This window comes from Chroicocephalus ridibundus, chromosome 4 (assembly GCF_963924245.1).
Source record: "Chroicocephalus ridibundus chromosome 4, bChrRid1.1, whole genome shotgun sequence".
Taxonomy (NCBI): Eukaryota; Metazoa; Chordata; class Aves; order Charadriiformes; family Laridae; genus Chroicocephalus; species Chroicocephalus ridibundus.
The window spans coordinates 28,612,230-28,630,009 of record NC_086287.1 but is presented as its reverse complement, the minus strand read 5'-3'; the positions used below and the strand labels follow the sequence as shown (position 1 = coordinate 28,630,009).

The 17,780-nt window shown below is 41.5% G+C and overlaps 1 protein-coding gene across 3 annotated transcripts in view; it reads left to right on the top strand.

The window, feature by feature from the left end:
• The window catches only part of ESRRB (estrogen related receptor beta), a 135,261-nt gene that overhangs the window by 50,227 nt on the left and 67,254 nt on the right, over positions 1-17,780 (top strand). Inside the window, exon 2 of one of the 3 annotated variants that reach the window (XM_063332162.1) lies at positions 1,946-2,007. The exons of the other annotated variants lie outside the window; for them this stretch is intronic. The gene's annotated coding sequence lies outside the window, so the exon portion shown is untranslated. The remainder of the gene's footprint in view (positions 1-1,945; positions 2,008-17,780) is intronic. 3 annotated transcript variants of the gene reach the window in all.

Below are 17,780 nucleotides of genomic sequence, written 5' to 3'. Positions count from 1 at the left end.
TGCTGCTATAGAAACTGGGGGGAAAAAAAGGAAAGATCATAACAAACGATGAATTAGAGGGTTGGTTGTTTAGTGAAGGGACTTAACAAAGAAGATATTAGCAGTAGTCAGCTGTAGTGACCTTGCCAAAAATAGGAAAATCTTGATTTTTTTCTGTCTTCCCGGTATCGGCTGCATTTGAGTTGTGAATGTAGTCATCTCTATGTAGCTTGCATGTGTAAAGTGCTTTGTTCCTGTCATCGGGAACAGAACATAATTTAGTATTATTTATTAGTAATAGCTATTGATCTGGTGAGTTTTACTTCTGAGGAACTAAATTGTAGTAACTTATTCTCTGTGTTTGTTTCCATCCTTGCTATGCTGCCTCCCTCTAAAGCTTTGCCCTGTCTCTTCAGAGCAATAGAGATGCCCACAAAATGATCCTTGCAGCTGGAGCACAGTGCACTTTGATTCCTCCAGTGCTTGAGAGTCTGGCTGCTGGCAGTGACTGTCCGTGAGGAGAAACATGCCTGCTCAAGGTGGAACGCACTGTATAATAATATATTTGTCATGTTTGTAATTGCAAATGTAATTAGCAAACAAGCTCTGGGGGATTGAGGACTTGAAACTTTCACTGCACATCATTTGACCCTATCTTGACTGGACTGGAGCTTGTATGCCACTGTTAACCCTTGCTGTTCTTGCAAAGAAATGCTCCTTTTAGTCTCACTGCTGCTAAGTTCCCGTCTTTTTTTTTTTTTCCTTCCCCCGCCTTTTTTTTTTTTTTTTTTTTTTGCTATGAACAGCATTGTACCTGCATTTGGTTACCTTCTTTTATTGTGATGGCAAGTGCTTCTGTTCCTCCTGCGACACACGCACTAATATTTCCTCTCCTAGCACTTCTGATACAGTCTGGAAAGCGTTCTGCAATGCCCTTTGTGAAGAGCACTGTGTACCAGTAAGTGCTTTTGCATACTGAGCTGTTCAGTGCATTCCTATCACCACAGGCAACGTTACTATTCAGTGCCCCTTGCACTTCGCAAAGACAACTTGCGAAAAGCAGGTGGCAAGCTGTTATCACACAACCTGCGATGGCTCTGTGTCCCTGCTGAGCTGGAATTTTCTTGCACTGCCTTTCTGAATGGGGGTGGAATAAATATGTAAGAAATCCTATTCATTTTGTGGGATCCTGGCAAATCTCAGTCTAGTCACCCTTAGGATGACTTTGTCGTCCTGCAAAGAATATTCCTTATCCATAAGGATTTAGCAAACAACACAGAATCTCTTCATAAAGTCACAAACTTATGTGTGCATAGGAAGCATGGAGGGCCACTTTGCTTTTTCATGTGAATATTGTCTTTTATTTGTTTTTTGTTTTTAAGATAGGACTTAAATGGCAATAGAATTTGGAATAGGACTGGTCTTGTTTCGGACAGAGTTTTATTTAGTCTTGCATTTTTGTATATGTGAAAGGAAATGGCTTAAATGGAGAGAGGGGCAATCATTTTCATACAATTTTTGTCACGACTGCAAGGACATCTCACAAATATTGCATCCTGTTGAAGGCTTGGAAGGAAAAGGAAGCCTATTCTAGCTTCTTTTTCGTGGGGTAAGAGCCTTTGATGAGAACCCCTTCCTTCAGTCCAGATTTTTCTTTTCCATTCCCAGAAATTATGTTGGATTTACCATGTATTTTAAGGGTCATATATTTTTCTTAAATTAGAATAGCCGATAATGTGTGTGATGGAAGTGGGACCTCCAGCTTAGAGCATCCTGCGTAACAGGAGACAATTTCTCATAGCACCTTTTGTTTTGAATTGATTGTCTGTGTGTTACTGCAGCTGTTTTCAGATGAATATTTCTTGTTGCTCTGTGTCTACTGTTCTGAAAGGCTTTTTGTACATACAGTATATGTAGGAGTGTTATTTTCTAATTTTTCCCCCTTTTTTCTCCTGGTACTTTAAAGTTCCCTTTAGTAATAATGGCCCTCAATCTCCGGTGATGGAGCCGTCACTGTGAACAATGCTGGTGAGTGTATTGTCTCACTGTCCTTTTACTCAAGAGAAAGGTCAAAAGAACAGCTTTAAAAAAATGTTCAATTCTCCTGTTATGATTTTGCATATGGAGATGATCATTTTAAGAACGTGTAAGCACTTGGGTGAAAATAAGACAGAAATATCATTTTCCATCAGTTACCGCAAGTACATTTTTTTTAAACGTGCTGACATGAATGACTGCAAACCAAATTTCTCACTGAGATTTACACCACTTTATATATTAAAAAATTAAACAGCTGAAAATAAGAACACCGAAGAATTATTCTTCAACAGATTTTATTTTTCCAAAGTCTTCTGTGTTTTTTTTGTTTTTATTCAGTCAATCCGACAAGTTTCTCATTTTCAAACGTATTATTTGTTTCCTGATTTAAGAAATTGTTCTTATCTAGATAAGTTTTTCACAGATGTGGCAACATAGCAGTGGAGAATATAGGGTGTTACTGATTTCAGGCATTTGGTTTAGAATTTTTTTCGGTGCACGTAACCAGAATTAGCCGATAAGCATTTTCAATGTGTACATTTTCTTCACACTTTGCTTTTTATTTTTTAAAACACTCTTTGATTTATATAGCAATTTTGAAGAGTTGCTGTCATTTTATTTTTCTTTGTTTCTGGACCGTGTACGGCATGTGATCGCTATCTAGTTTTAACAGTTCAGAAAGTGCTGTATAGGAAGAAGAGCGATTTAATTCTTTAGAACACACAAGTTCACGCCTTCTTCAGCTCCTTTTCAGACATACATGTGTTGCTTCTACTTTTATCTCTAAGAGCTTAATTCAGTTTCTTCGTAGTGTTTGTATTTCTGTTGATGAGGGGTTTTTTGGTCATTTTTGTAGACCAAGGGGGTAATGCTATAGGGAGATACTGAAAACATTCTCCTATGAAACGAAAAACGTTGGTGCCTATTGCCTGACACTCTTTAGTAGGCAATTTTTGTTATCAGATTCACCGGTAGTGCAAAGGTATCTGGCTGGATCGGGGCTCTCCGTACACCTAACCGTATTAAGCAGCGACTTCCAAGCGACGATGTGCAGCCTGCAATGCAGCCTAAGCAGGGACTGGGGCAGGGAGGGGGCCACAGCTGTCTGATACAATTGAGATTCACCTTTAAAGCCAAGGGAAATCCTGACACGGGAACTTGCATTTCGGTGCTTGGGCTTCGTGAAGGATGTTACTTTACTTATTGTGGGTTCTTTTTGCCTTAATAGATTGTAGCAAATATGACCTTTTGGAAATGATGGTTAAGTCTATCGATATGTCCACATGTATTATTTTACATAGATGATGCCAGATGGGTCTCCATCGGAATAATTGATACAAGTTGCGTAGTGGCATCAGGCACGCTGTAGAGGACTAGAATGAGTCAAAATGCAAGAGAAACAATGTTCTTGCATACAGAGATCTGTAAGTACATGGATGGATGTATATTGGGGGTGTGTGTATGCACTTCTATTTAAATACACGTACATACACTATAAATTACGCACATGTATATGAAATACATAAATTTATATATAACCACATGTTAATTTGATATTGCACAGTGTACTCTTTCACTGAAACAGTTATCCATACAATAGCTCTTCATACATATATGCAAACCTTTCTGCGTATGGTTGCGTTTCTGTGTGTGTGTATGTGTGTATAAATGTATAAAAAAAATAAGGATACGTGTGCCTGTCTTCATCACAAGGTTCTTCTGAGTCTTTGTTAATTAAAGTTTGTAAATCTGTTGATAGCCTTGCATAGGTGGTGTTCTATAAATGTAGAACGCTGTACAAATATACCATATGTAACATTTGTGCTTAAAAAAAATTTGGCGTTTCTCTCGGAACATATATAATTATGGGTTATATACGGTTAGGTGCTACTAAACAACTGCAGTTAGATCGTCTGTTTGTAAATCAATGCATATCGGAATTTGTGATTTTTAAGAGAAACAGGATTATCTTTAAATAAAATACCAGAGAGGAATTTGAAAAACGATGTGCAGAACATAAATCCACCTGTAACTTTGTCCAGATACAGCTTGGCTCATGTGCCATAGCCAGAAAAGTCAGTGGTTTGGAATTTCTTTCTTCTTGTTGTTTAATTTTTGGTTATTTTGGAAACTTTTATTTCCTTTTTTTTTTTTCTTTCTAATGTGATTTTGGTTTTGGAAGGCACAAAATATCATGTGCTTCCTCTTATGAAACCTCGTGCTTAGAAAGGTATTTGACAATGAGATACTACTTTTTTTTTTTTATTTCAACACCTGTAGTGTTTCTGACCATTCTCCTTTTATTCTTTTAGAAGTGTTTTTTTTAAAACAAAAAAAATACCACAAAACCAAACCAAACCCAAAACAACAGAGCAGTTCCTTTTCTTCTAGCAATTACAGCTTCGGAACTGTGTCATTGCAGAGGATTCTATAAGCCCTAATCACTGCCCATGATCATTACTTCTATAATAATACAGACCATTTCTGTTAAATTTCCCCTCTTGAGTTCCTGTTCTAACACGGACTTATTTTTAAAAATATGAAAAAATTCAATTCTACATCCTTTTTTAAATAACATAATTATGAAACAAAAAGCAATAGCTCTCACAGTTCAGGGATTTGGTATTTATGCATGTTTTAATATACTAGTTTTCCTCAGAATTTTCCCCTCAGGTGTTTAGAGAAAAACAGATGCAGCCCTCCACCCCCGCCCCTTTAATTGTTGTTTGAAAGAAGAAAAAATACCTGCTTTTGGCTGGTCTCCTTTTTCAACATACTATTACTTTGCTTCAGTCTCTGAAAAATGTTATAGATTCAATTCCCTTGTTGGACCAAGAGTTAAAAATTAATTCATGAATAATAAAAGCCAATCAGTCTTGTTGAGTTTAAGAAGGATTAGGAGAAAGGTTTTTGTACCGAAGCCGTTACATGTCTTGGTGGTGATGTTGTTGGACTAATAGATATTGTACTAGGTCTCGTTGGTTATCTGATAAAGGTAGCTGATTTGCAAATAGGATTGTTATCCTGATGACTAACGAGTCTAATATTGGATGGATTAAAAGAGGTTGGGCAGCTGGTGTCTATTATAAGTTCTCGACTCCCTCTTAGGAGATAATTTATTTGATTCAGACGTGTAGATTGGAAAGAGACCAGGTAAATACATACCATAAAGGACCGGTTCATACTACCTTACTGCAGCTGGGATTTTCAAGGAAGGCGATGTGACTTGGGCACTGAATTCCACCGAGCGCCAGCGTGCCTGTGGTGGGGAGCTGTCTGTAGCGTGGTGAGGGGCCAGTAGATACACCAGGCTATCCTCCGCTCAGAGCCTGTAACTTATAGAATGTGGACACAGAAAAACTCACGATCCCTTTGAGACAAGAGGAAGGATTTGCACCCAAAATTTTGTGATGCAAAACTTGACCCCGTTCCTACCTAGATCTGCTGTATAACCCTGGGGGAACTAGGGCATCCGGAGTAATGGAGATCTCAATTTTTTTTTAAAAAGGGTTCAGAGCTAAAGCTAGAGTGGAAGCTGGTGGACAAAGGTGGTTTGTTTCAGGGACAGTGCTTGAGCGTGACGTGGGGTATAGGCAGAAGGCTGCTCTTCTGCACCAGCCAGCCATTCAGCACAGTTAGCTGGAGGTCTGGGGAAAGGAGGAAGAGGATATGGCTTTTCAAATATCTGCTCTGTAAGAGCTTTTTAGCATTACAGAGCTTTGGTGAGAAAAGCATCTTGAGCAACAAATTCTTCTCCTGCAAGAGGAGTTTGCTGTCACGTTTAAGAGCTGCAGCATCTCTGTCTTTCAGCTGTCGTTGTAGGAAAACTTGCAAACGCAGGATCTTGGGGAGGTTAAAGACAGTGATATTCAGCCTGCAGGCGACTGGCTGTTAGATTTGGGTAGAAATAAAGGCAGCATAGAGAGAAGTGTCCTCCTTTTGAAAGGAGAATAGTTTTGCTTCCTTCAGTGGGGCACTGGCCAGTGGCTTTGCCTCCACCTACCCATTGCTCCAGCGCAGGTAGGAGCTGGAAGAGCTCTGCAGCCATCTGCAGGGCTCCGCCGACAGTGCGCCGGGCACCTCGCTGCTGTGAAAGGGGCTGCAGGGCCTGCCTGGAGAGCAGCCATTGCACCTTCCTTTTCACAGGCCAGCTCTTTGGAAACGTTCAAATTACTTTGTCCTCTAAAAAGTACATGCGGCTTTCTCCTGGGCATCTTGGCAGTGCTCTTATTACTGCATTAAGAGAGAGTTTCCATGTTTATGGACCTTGTGGAACCTCCAGGGAGTCTCTCTGTCATCCTTGACAGGTCCTACCCTGCACACTCTTTTCTGCATCTTACTAGTATATGTTTGGACGCTGTCACCACATCCCCTGAAGAGCGATTCCATTGTCTGTGGAGATCTCATGGTAAAGAAGCTTGATGAGGAAAGAGAAGCTTTAGTGTTTCCCATATGAGTTTCTTTCAGTCTTTGAGAAATACGTAATAGTCTTTATGAGTGCATTTTTTGTGTATTTGCACACTGTTTCCTAAATGAAGCAAACTCTTGCTTTCTCATAGAGTCACAGAATGGTTGAGGTTGGAAGGGACTTCTGGAGGTCATCTGGTCCAACTCCCCTGCTCAAGCAGGGCCACCTACAGCCGGTTGCCCAGGACCATATCCAGATTACTTTTGAATATCTCCAGGACAGGAAATTCCACAACCTCTCTGGGCAACCTGTGCAAGTGGTCAGTCACCCTCACAGTGAAAAAGTGTTTCCTAATGTTCAGACAGACCCTACTATACTTCAGTTCATGCCCTCATGTTGTGCCTCTTGAGTTTTTTTCCCCTCACACTTGAGTTTACCCAGTCACGGGGTCTTAAAACTCTACCTAGTTTGTCAAGCTCTTCCTAATAAAGTGACAACACACAGAAATTTTAGGTACATTTAGGTTAAACCTATGTGGAAGAGTAGTATCCCCTACCTGGTTCCCTGGCAGTGTATCTTTGATGTCACTCGTGTAGGCGATTGACAGCTGTGAGTATAACTGTGTCATTGGGATCTAAATCACTAGGCTCTTGCAGCCTGAGTTAAGAATGACAGGTACGTTGTCTTAAATTCACAATTGGTTCATCAAGAGCATCTGTTGTGTCTCATCAGGAGATACAGGAATTTCTTGTCTAGAGTATAGTTTGTCCCATCACAATATGATGAATATGTAGAGATATTTGTTTCAAATATCCTCTTTATCTTTTTCTTAGTCATTAGCTGGTTTATCAGAGTCCTTTTCTTAACAGAGTAAATTAATAGCAATGAGCAACAATTAAATGCAGATTTAACAGGGAACAATCCATTAATTTGCGTGTTGCCATTATTCTGACCCCTGTCCTCAATCCTCACCGTCTCTGGTTTCTTATGGGAGAATGACATCTGAGTGGTGTCACTGCATCTTTGGTACATCACCAATAGGAGAGGTAGGATAAAGATTTGACACTTTCATGATGTGGATTACTGAACCAGGGGAAAAAAACCTTTAATAGCCATAGAGAAAAATCTTTGAGGAGGATGCCATATTAAAATGACTTCTACTGTGATAGAAAACCTTCTGCCTGTAATAATGTAGTCAGTACTTGCTGCCTTTTAGGAGCAACTATGGTGCTAACAGGTTCTGTTTCACTCGCAGCAATAGGTAATTTTTATCAGGTTACTTCATCTTCTGAGAGCAACTAACAACCATGAAGTGCTGTCACTGTTGTTGAAGGAAGAGGCTGGTGTTAAGAATTTATATGGGAAACTAGACAAGCAGAAGCCACAAGATGAAGAAGCCATCTACAAGCTTTGAGCGTGTTTGGGAACTTGCTTTTTAAAACTGTCTTCTAAGGTACTTTGGATCTGAATCTGCTATCATTTTTACTCGTGTAAAAGACAAGTAACTGTGAAAATCAGATGGGATACACCAATGTAAAACTGGCACAAGATTAATATTAGGCCATTCAGCTCAACCTCACAGTAGAGGAAGATATACCTGGAACGAATATAAGAAATCACATTGAAGTGGGGAAAAAAAAAAAGACTAAAGCTTTGTGTGGGAAGGGCAGAAACTAGTGATTTTCCTTCTGTAAAACTCTGCCAGGTGTTGTTAGTGCCTCAGATCACCAGCTGCTTCTTTCTGAGTTCAGGTTTCATGCTTCTAATGCATGAAATGATTCTTTCAGCCCTTTGGGAATAATTTGGAGTATGTTGGAGAAGGCTACATAGTGGTAATTGGGGAGCAGTTTGATGCATTGCTAAAATGCACAGAGGACAAAATGCCAAATGAGGTGTGAGAGGAGGTGAAGTGTGAACTCGCTGAAGTTGCAAAGAATATTATCGGGATAAAAGCACAGCAGAGGTGAGTAAAGCAGGACTCCAAAGCAGCACTCCGGCATGTGGAGAATTCCAGAGAGCTCCAGATGAGAATGTCCTTTGCAAAATTTATGAGGATGGAACCAGTGGAAGAAGAAGGCCTGTGCAAAGGAGAAGGAAGACCAGAACAAGATAGCTAGGAAGAAGAGACCCTCTGGTTCCAAGCACCTTTTAAGGTATCTATATAATGCCAGCAAGCTGAGCAGCAATTGCATCTGTATAGCAATAGATAAAATCAAGAAAAAGTGGAAGACAAATGTAACAAATTGTGCCTTAAGCAAAATCTCCCCAATATTCTCCTGTAGGTAGGAAATCCAAGTTTAGCACACTCTGATTCTGAGACCTCCGATGCTGCAAGGAAATGCAAAAAGCAATGCCAGGCAATACTCTATTGCTCTAGACAAGAGATCTAAAGGAGAGTTGACAGTTCAGAATGATCATGAGCATTCTGGATTGTAAAGAGTATACTTCCACGGGACACTATTGGATTGGATTGTCAGTGTTTGATTGGAGATGGTGAGCTGGAAGAAAGACAAGCAAGGGTAGAACCTGTGTCATGGAGCTTGAGATCAGACTGTGACGAAGGAATGGTGACTGAAAAGCCGAGGACAGCAGGCCAGTCACTGTGGCTGCGTCATGCTGTGTGACTAAAGTTTCTGTCTGAAGCACAGTAGGAAACATCTATTTCTCGTCACTTTCTCATTTAACTTACTAAACATACACTGAAAACATACAACCGTTTCTTCCTACAGGAAGCTGGAATTTGAATACAACAGCTTTAGGAGAAGGAGAGATCACAGAAGAGGAAGAAAGATTTTGCTAGTACATGCAGAGGTTTCTCTTTCTAAAATTGAATGAGCATTTTCTTAAAAATTGGGGTCAAACCTTGCAAAACTACTGCTTTGTTCCTCTCCCAGCTTTTAAATTAAATAGGCACTGTATGGCCACTGGACTGGAAATGGGCTTTCCTTCAAATTTCCAGGCTGTCTTGTTTTGTCTCTCTGCTGCAAGGTGAAAGTTGTCAGCAACATCCTTGTGAGAGGAGGAAGAGGCACATGTGTAAAGCCTGCCCAGACAAACACACAGGTCCCTTCCACCTGACAGCCCTATCACGGCTTTTTGTCACTGGCTGAAAGCAGAACCTGCCTCCTGCATTGTGGGGAAGCTAAAACCCAGGGGGTGCTAGGAGGAAATTGCACTGGGGGGAGGTGATGAGAGGTAGGGCAGCAGGATATTTCAGAGGGCAGAAGAGCTATGGAATGGAGCTTTTGACATTGGAAAGAGCTGCTGTGTGTAATGTCATGGGGCCTGAAGAAAGGGAACTGTTCCCTTGGGATGAGGAGATTTATTACAGTGTATTTAGCATCTCTGCAACTAGAGAAGAAAGATGCATATTAGCAGCTGGTAGGAGGCCTGTGCTGCACTTCTCCTCCAAGGGAGCAGAGAAGGCAGGAATGATGCATTGCTGTGAGGTGGGATGGGAGTAGAGTCCTGTGCATAGGTTGGGACAAGTTAGAGAAACACTGGCTTGGCATGGAAGAAGGAGAAACTCATCTGACCTTTTTCATTGTGATAGAGATACTATAGAATATCCCTAGGAGAAAAAGCTCGCAGTCAGTTAGATGGAAGAAGGGGGAACTGGGGACCACCAACCAATTTTAAATTTTTTTCTGGCTTGTTCTAATGGCTGCTGCTGGCTGTTACTATGGTTTCAAGTCTTTGTGCTGTGTTTCAGGATTACAGGGTGCTTACCTGTTGCCTCCTTGTTGGGTCTTGGCAGTGTGGTGCAGGAGATGGTTTCACTTTCTTACAACTTTTATATTTATGTGAAGTCCTTTCTGCTGAGTGGGAGGGAGGGAAAAAGAACAGCACATGGCAGCACCTCTTCTGCTTAAGAAGTTCATGGGTTGATGGCATTGTTTTGTAGTTCTTGTTCTGGTGGCTCTTTACATTTGTGTAGTGCTTACTGTAGCAGGTGTACATAGAGATGGGGAAGGAAAGGAAGGTTCTGTGTTTTACCTGTTTTTGAGGAATACTTTCATTGATATTTCATATAAATACTTTATATGCCAGTGAACATATGGAGAGTCACATGGTGTCTGCCTCCTATTTCTTGGTGTAAATGGATCTGCTACTTCACCTATGTGCCTTATGCATACCTCCTGTGAAGCTTCATCTTGGTTGCAGGAGGTGCTTCTTGCTGAACTGAGTCTCAGAGCATCTCCTTGGCTTGAGGGAGGGTGCTGTTAGGACTCCTCCTGTAAAAGTAATACATAAAACAACCCAACAGGATTGTGGTCTTGCTGAATGAACATATTAAATCCCTGATTCCATCAGGAAATGTAGATTTGGAATTGGGGTCATTGAGCCAACACTTATTTAAAATGTCATCAAGACTGAAAGGTCTTTTGTGGAGGTGGGTTGAACAGCATTTGCTCTGAGGAGCTACAATTTTAATGGGCAGGGAGCAGTGCTGGACAGGAGAGTCTAGCACCTCAGAAATTAGTTTTGGAAAAGCCAGTCCATGATGTTGCTTAAACAAGTTTGTTGCCTATCCCCTGTTTTCTGCAGGGATTTAAAGGTGCAAAGTGAAAGATATTCACAGGTGTGGGAGGTAGAAGGTGAACCGTGTTTCCATGCAGTGATGCTGAACCTCTGTCAGATGCGTCCTTTCCCTGATGTGAATTCTGATGTTTGCTTATCACTCGGGGAGCAAGGACACATCTTTTGCCTCCAGCAGCCCAGCTGCTGGGATGGAGTAAATATTGTTTTGTGGCCAAAGGGGCCTGTTAGCCTCCAGAAGACACAAAACAGCAGCACTCAGAAAAATTAGCAGCAGTAAAAGTACATTATACAATTCATCAATCTTTTGTTTTCAACACTGAAGCAATGCTACTTGGGGCACGCGGGTTACACTAGGGCCAGCACTTTCATTAGGAGATCCCTGGTCCCCCACCCTCAGTCTACCATCCGTCCCCAGGGGTGCAGCAGAATTGCTTCCAGCAGTAGGTGCAGGCAGCTGCCTGGCGTGGCTAAGTGAGGATGGGAGCAGCCATTCAGTTCTAGGCAGCGTGAAAAATCAGAGGCAGTTAGGTACGAGTAAAAATATTATAAGTTTCCGTGGTGTCAGCACAGGCCAGTTCTGATTTTAAAAATGAAATATGGCAGCTAATTAATCTAGATCACAGCTTAATCGCCTGTGGTGGCTTTTAAAAAAAACATTTTTGTGTGAATTTAGCACTCATGAAAGTGAGAGGCTGAGATTACTGCATAGACCAAAGCACAGCACGGATAAGCTGTCTCCCGCCAGCCCTGTTCATACTCCTCCTTGGTGGCCTGCAGTAGTCACTGCTATTACCTCTGGAGCTTGCCTTTCGTACCCTCCTCTGCAACAGCATCCACACACCCGGTGTGACACACACCTCCCCAGCACCTCTGCATCTTCTTTTGGGAGCAGTCACAGAGGTTCAGATGCACAGAGCAGCAGATTTGCAGGTTCACCCCAGGACAATATTGGGAATGCCTCTTCCTAGGGCTCAGGCAGTGGTGTGCTACCTGCTGTTAGAGGTATGGTGAAACAGCGATCAGAAAGCCGAGAAGACGAAGAATTTGCTAGCTCTGTTCTTTTCCTCAGACCAGCAGCAGGCCAGCAATGGGGAAAAAAACCAATCTGTCCAATTTTATAGGCTGTGAGGGCATTTATGTTTTGTAAAGATTTTGAAAAGACAGAGCATGAGTCCTTTGTTGCACATCTCACCCATCATTAGTGAGTTGCTTTCTGCCAGTGTTTTCAGTTGATGTAGGTCTTGCCAAAGGGATGTATCACAGGCACTGGCTGTGAGACAGTGTCAGCCAGTTGGTTGACCGAAGCGAGGGATGGCATGGGGGAAGGCGTATGCATGTTTGAAAGACGGGCAAAACAGATGGACCGAGCTGAGTGCATGTGATAGATCATAGAAAGGGCCAGGACAATGTGAGAAGAGATTGTCTATTAAATTTTGTGGAATGGCTTTAAAATAATCTGTCAGCAAAGCGACAGCTTTCTACTCTGTTCAATCAACTTTTTTAGTAAGAGTTTCTACAGTTAGGAGCAAACCATTTACTTTCTCCTTCCTCTTTCATTCACGCTCATGCTAAATTGTGGTCCTGACTGTTCTTACAGGTTAGCAAAGCTGAGCAGGAGGCAAGCAATCAAAGGTGGAAGGCAGGGCAAGAGCTGGTATTGCTGATGAAAAATTCTTTGCGCTGAGAGCTGGCACCTCAACCTGGCACCGGGGTTGTCTCTGCATCCCTGGCACCCATCATGGCATTGCAGTATTGGTCATTTGGTGGATACCAATGTTCTGATTAAATTTCAGCTCAGATGTTTACATTGCTCCTTATTTTCCATCATAGTTTCAATAGGACAGAAAATTCTTTTTTTCACTTCTTGAACTCTGGCTGTACGCTGCAGAAGAGCTGCTGCATTAGGCTTTAGAGATGGGATGAGTGAAACGATCCCCTAATGTGCATACAATTTTGAGTAGGAGTTTGAAGTCCTTGTGGTTGAAAGATGCTGCACTTTCCTTCTTATTCACTGTAAATCATCATTTTTTAATATATTTTTTACAGTGACCTGAGTGGATAAAAAAGGAACTCTTCCATTTTGTGAAGTAATAACTGTATCCTAGGTGAAATAAAATACAAAGCCAAAAGCTTTAAACAAAATCAGGTTGTTAATATTAATAAAACACAATAGTACTGTTTTATATCTGTAACCTTCAGCGGTTGTACTGACCTATGTAGGAGCAAATACTTAGTGCTTAATTTGAATAAAAACATTATTTCTTATTTTGTCATTTAGATGACTTGAGAAGATGAAGCAGTCACGTTTACTGAGGGCGTGGGGGTAGTGAGGCCAGAGGGCAATAGAGATGTGAAGAATACGGTTCCCATTCAGTCAGCATTATGACCAGCAAAGAAAGTCCTGTCTCAGCATAGCAGCTGGGGAACAGACATGATTTTCAACTTGAAAACACAGTATTAATGGGTTGTATTTTGTTGTGCAATATTTGATCCATGAGGGCCCTGTGGCCAGGAGCCCGTAAAGCAATTTGAAAAATGTAAGGTATGCGTAACACGGTAAGAACTCAGAGAAGAGACAAAGAATTCACAGCAATGTGGTATGGGTTGCAGTGAAAAAATGGAAGAGTTGCACACATCAAAAGGCACTTTTGAATGAATGATTCGAGATATGCATGCGTCTGCTAGGTCAGAAACAAGGAGAATCTGGTTCATCCTTTTCAATTTACCTTTGCTATTACGCAGCACATATCCTCACAGATCTCAAATCTCGCTGTTTTGTCTGAGGAGGAAAAACATATACATGAGTTTTTGGAATAACTGTGATTTGTTCTTGCAAAACAGGGCTTTGAGAACCCTGTGGGCACACAATTAACTTTTCATTCTAATTCAGCCCTGTGGGATGGGGTCAGGGTCTCTCACTCTGTCTCTTTGAAATTGCTTTGTAAAGGAGATGGTTAGTTAGCATCGACTGAGCATCTGCTGTTGAGGCTCAGTGAATAATCATCCGATCCTGCTCTGGATTAGAAGAGGAGAGAGGAATCAGACAGCTAAACACCAATGATGAGTTAGCTTTACTGCAGCCTGGGAATATATACGGACTAGGCAGGATTTATTTGGCTTTCCCAGTTTTAATTTCCATGATTCTCCATGAGCTAAGCAAGACAAGGCAACCAGCAATCTTGGAGGGAAAAAAGCAGACCTGATAGCTCCTTTTTCTCTTTCTTATTTCGTGTGGAAATTCTCCCCTTTTTCTTTTCCTTCATTTGTAATTTCGGGTCACAGAAAGATGAGAGCATCCCTGAAGATGGCAGCACAGACTCCCCAAACCCTGGCTGCGGTGCTCATAGCGTGCGGAGTTAATGCTTTCTGGCCTGACAGAGGGAACCTTTCCCTATTTCCTTCCTTCTCCTGCAGACCCTCAAGCAGATGTTTCTCCTCTTCAGGACTCCATTCTGCTGTCTGGTTAGTGTTCCCAGTGAGTGGGGATTATCTCCGGGACTCTTTTTTGCTGTTGTTTTTTTCAAGGAAGTGGTAAAATTTTAACTTGAGAAAATCAATATTATTTTTTTCCTAGCTGTGCTGAAATGAAACTGAGTTGTCCTTGCATAGTTGTAATTTCTAAGAGAAAGTTATCTTTCTCTTAAAAGAAATGAAACAAAATCAAAGCAAACACACATCATGAAGGAAGAAAAATCCTGAAAACTCTTCAAATGTACTTATAGTATGAGTTTTGGAGCAAATTGAAAAGATTTTGCAGATGTGGACAGTGTTTTTGGTGGTGGTGTTTTTTGTTAAAAAAATATTGTTTTATCTGTGGTATTATGTCCCTACTAACAAATGAAGTACATCCATAGCTCTTGGAAGCACGAAAAGTAACTCCTGTGATTAAGCCACTCTTCCACTGTCGGTTTCTTAAGGATGCTGGATGGTATAAAGCTGGGATCAGGATCGAAGCCCAGTTCCCAGCTCTTCTATAACCTCCCTAGGTGAACTGAGCAAACACTTCAAGTCTCTGATTCTCTCCTCTGCCTGTAAATTGTGCATCGAAACATTTTCTTTCTTTTATTCTGTCTCTGGAATGCAAGTTCTTATAGACAAAGACAGATCTTTAATATGTGGTACGCTGCACTGCCGAACACTTTGGGTCTGTGAAGTGCTTTTGTAATGAGAATAACGCCTTTAGTAATACAACCTGCCCTGTCCCAGTCACCATCCCACAAATTAGATTCTTCATTTTTGATTTGGTGAGCAGGAAGTTCTTGAAGATGGGTGTCATGTGCTGAGCCCTTTAGCTCAAATTTCTGGAGTCAAGATGAAAGCTTATGTGCGGTGCAAATGCATCAGTGCTACCTTAACACAGACTTTCTGGATGAATGGCCAAGACTTCTTTGCCTCTTTTCCAACCACGTTCCTATATGTGTATGTATAAACTTATGCTGCACATAGCTGTCCTGATTTGCACACTCCGGTATTGGAGATAAGCACATTTTATAGGTCTGGAAAATATCCTCCTTTGAGAGGAGGTCTCTGTGTATTGCATGGCGTGAATAAGCACTAATTTCAGAGACCTTTTTGCCCTGGCAGCATCCATATCACACTGTCTGTGCCCTGCTTCTATTCATACTCTGTGCCAAAGTCATAAAGGACAAAGTGTTTTTCTTGCTCCTCCTGCTTACCTGTTGACCGTCTCCTTTTGAGGTAGATCTGTTGCAGTCTGATCCAGACTGTCTTTGATTTACAGTTACCAGAACGTATTTTTCTATTTTTCTTTTCTGCCACCTTTTGGAGCCTTCAGAGAGTTAATTTCTTGTCTACCCCATCTCTCATTGTTCCCATCTTCTTCAGGGTTGGCTCTGTCTCATTACTGAAATCTGGGGCTTCCCAGGACTGCATCACATGCCTTTTTGAGCCACTGAAGGTTCACTTCTCCTCTCGCCTTAGCCAGGCCTCCCTCTGATCTAGTGTTGCTTTGCCCCAGATTGGCTGAGTTAAAGCTTTTGAATTCTACCAATGTGAATGCTATGTGCCTCTGCTATTCTGGGGAGCTTTGTAACTTGAAGACGGGCAATATTGATGGGTTAATTACTTCCCAGGTCAGTAAGTAGGGCAAAGCTACTGTTCGGGTTTATCTCCTGGGCAGTTCTGCAGTATCATCCTTTACTCGGCAAATTTAGGACCAAAGTGACCAAACGCTCTGTAAAAAGAACGTTCCAATACGGAACTTTCCTTGGCACCAGTGACAGGGAAGGCCTGTGGATGGCTGACACTAGAAATCTCTGTTCTGGGAGTCTTCAACTAGTCTCTGTTCACCATATATTTGTCTGATGTGCTCTGCAACTGTATGGCTCTGTTCAGACCCAAGCAAAGCTTAGTGGTATCTGCAACAGAAATTTTACTTCCTTCTTCCCTCTTTCACCACCTAGTGGCTGTGATTTCAACACTGACATTGTATCTTTACCTGTCTGGAAACTGCCACTACCAGCAGCACCTGCCTTTACTGTGAAAGAGCACCATTCAGCAGCCTTACCTCAATTTCCTGGGCAAATGGGACCACACATCACTGACCTTGAAGTGCAACGCTAACTGTATGAAGTGTTTTGGCTGAGCTTGTAGAAGATCCTTTTCCCTGTGTTGGATTCAGTTCTAGCCACCCTGAAACACCCACTAGAGCTAAAATGTGTCAGTCTGTTTCTGTAATGGTGGTGGGGGGGGAAATTGCTCTTTGAGAGTTGAGACATCACAGAACATGCCAGATAAGAGAAGATTTTTTTGTCTTTTCACATGCAGAGTCGAGGTTTCTTCAACTCCTCTTTCTTATAGATGGAAGTTCAAAAAACCTCAGTGATTTCCATCCAAAGATTGTCATCTTATATAATGCTAGGCTCCAGACGGACCTCCGGGTGAAGTAGATACTACTGGATGTCACGTAGAATATGCATAGCCCAGCATTGTTGAAGATGTTAACAAGAACTAAATTTCTTCACAATGAGTTTTCCACATGTATGTTCTGTCCTCTGCCCCTCTGCTTTTGAATATTGAGGTTCTGTGGGAAGTGTATGCTGCTCCATGAGGTCTACACACAAAGCAAGAAAGTCTCCTGGTGGGAGGTGCACATGGACAACACATCTGAAAGCTCCTAAGGCTAGCTGGTTGGTAGCTCTTCTTCCTTTTCTTTATTTTTCGATGAGTGAATCTACAAAAAGGAACCGGAGTTTCAGGTAGGACATGGAGCTGAGTCCTGAATGTGTCCTGGCTGTATCTTTATCGCACTGGAACATTGAAAACACTTCTGGGATTATGTGGGTGTTGAAGTTTGAGCCAGATCTGTGTTTGAAAGATACGCTGGGTATTTGAAAAATACAGCAATGGTTTGTAAAAGAGGATGAGGAAGGTGTGTGAAAAAAATGATGCTTCACAGCGCAAGTGAAAGCAAGCTTTATTGAAAGAAGAAAAGCAACAAAGATGGAGAAGGGAGGAGTCTGTAGTCTTGCAATATTTGATGAGGCCTCTTTTTTGAAGTGATGCACCAGTTATGATTTTGTTCTTAATGCAAATTTCTTGCCATCAGAATTGCAGAAGGAAGTTTGATATTGTGGCTTGAGAGCATGCAAGTAACCAAGAAAGCTGAAAGAGATACAGAAAACAAACAATATTTTTTATGTGCTGAATTTCCTGATTTTAAAGCCATTTTAATAATTTTTTCAACTGTGTAATTTAGGTTCTAGAATTTTAAGTGCTTGAGTTTGGTGACACGTCTGTGGCAGGTTTGAAATTAAAGAAGTGGGATGGACTGAGCACTGCAGGGCAAATCTCA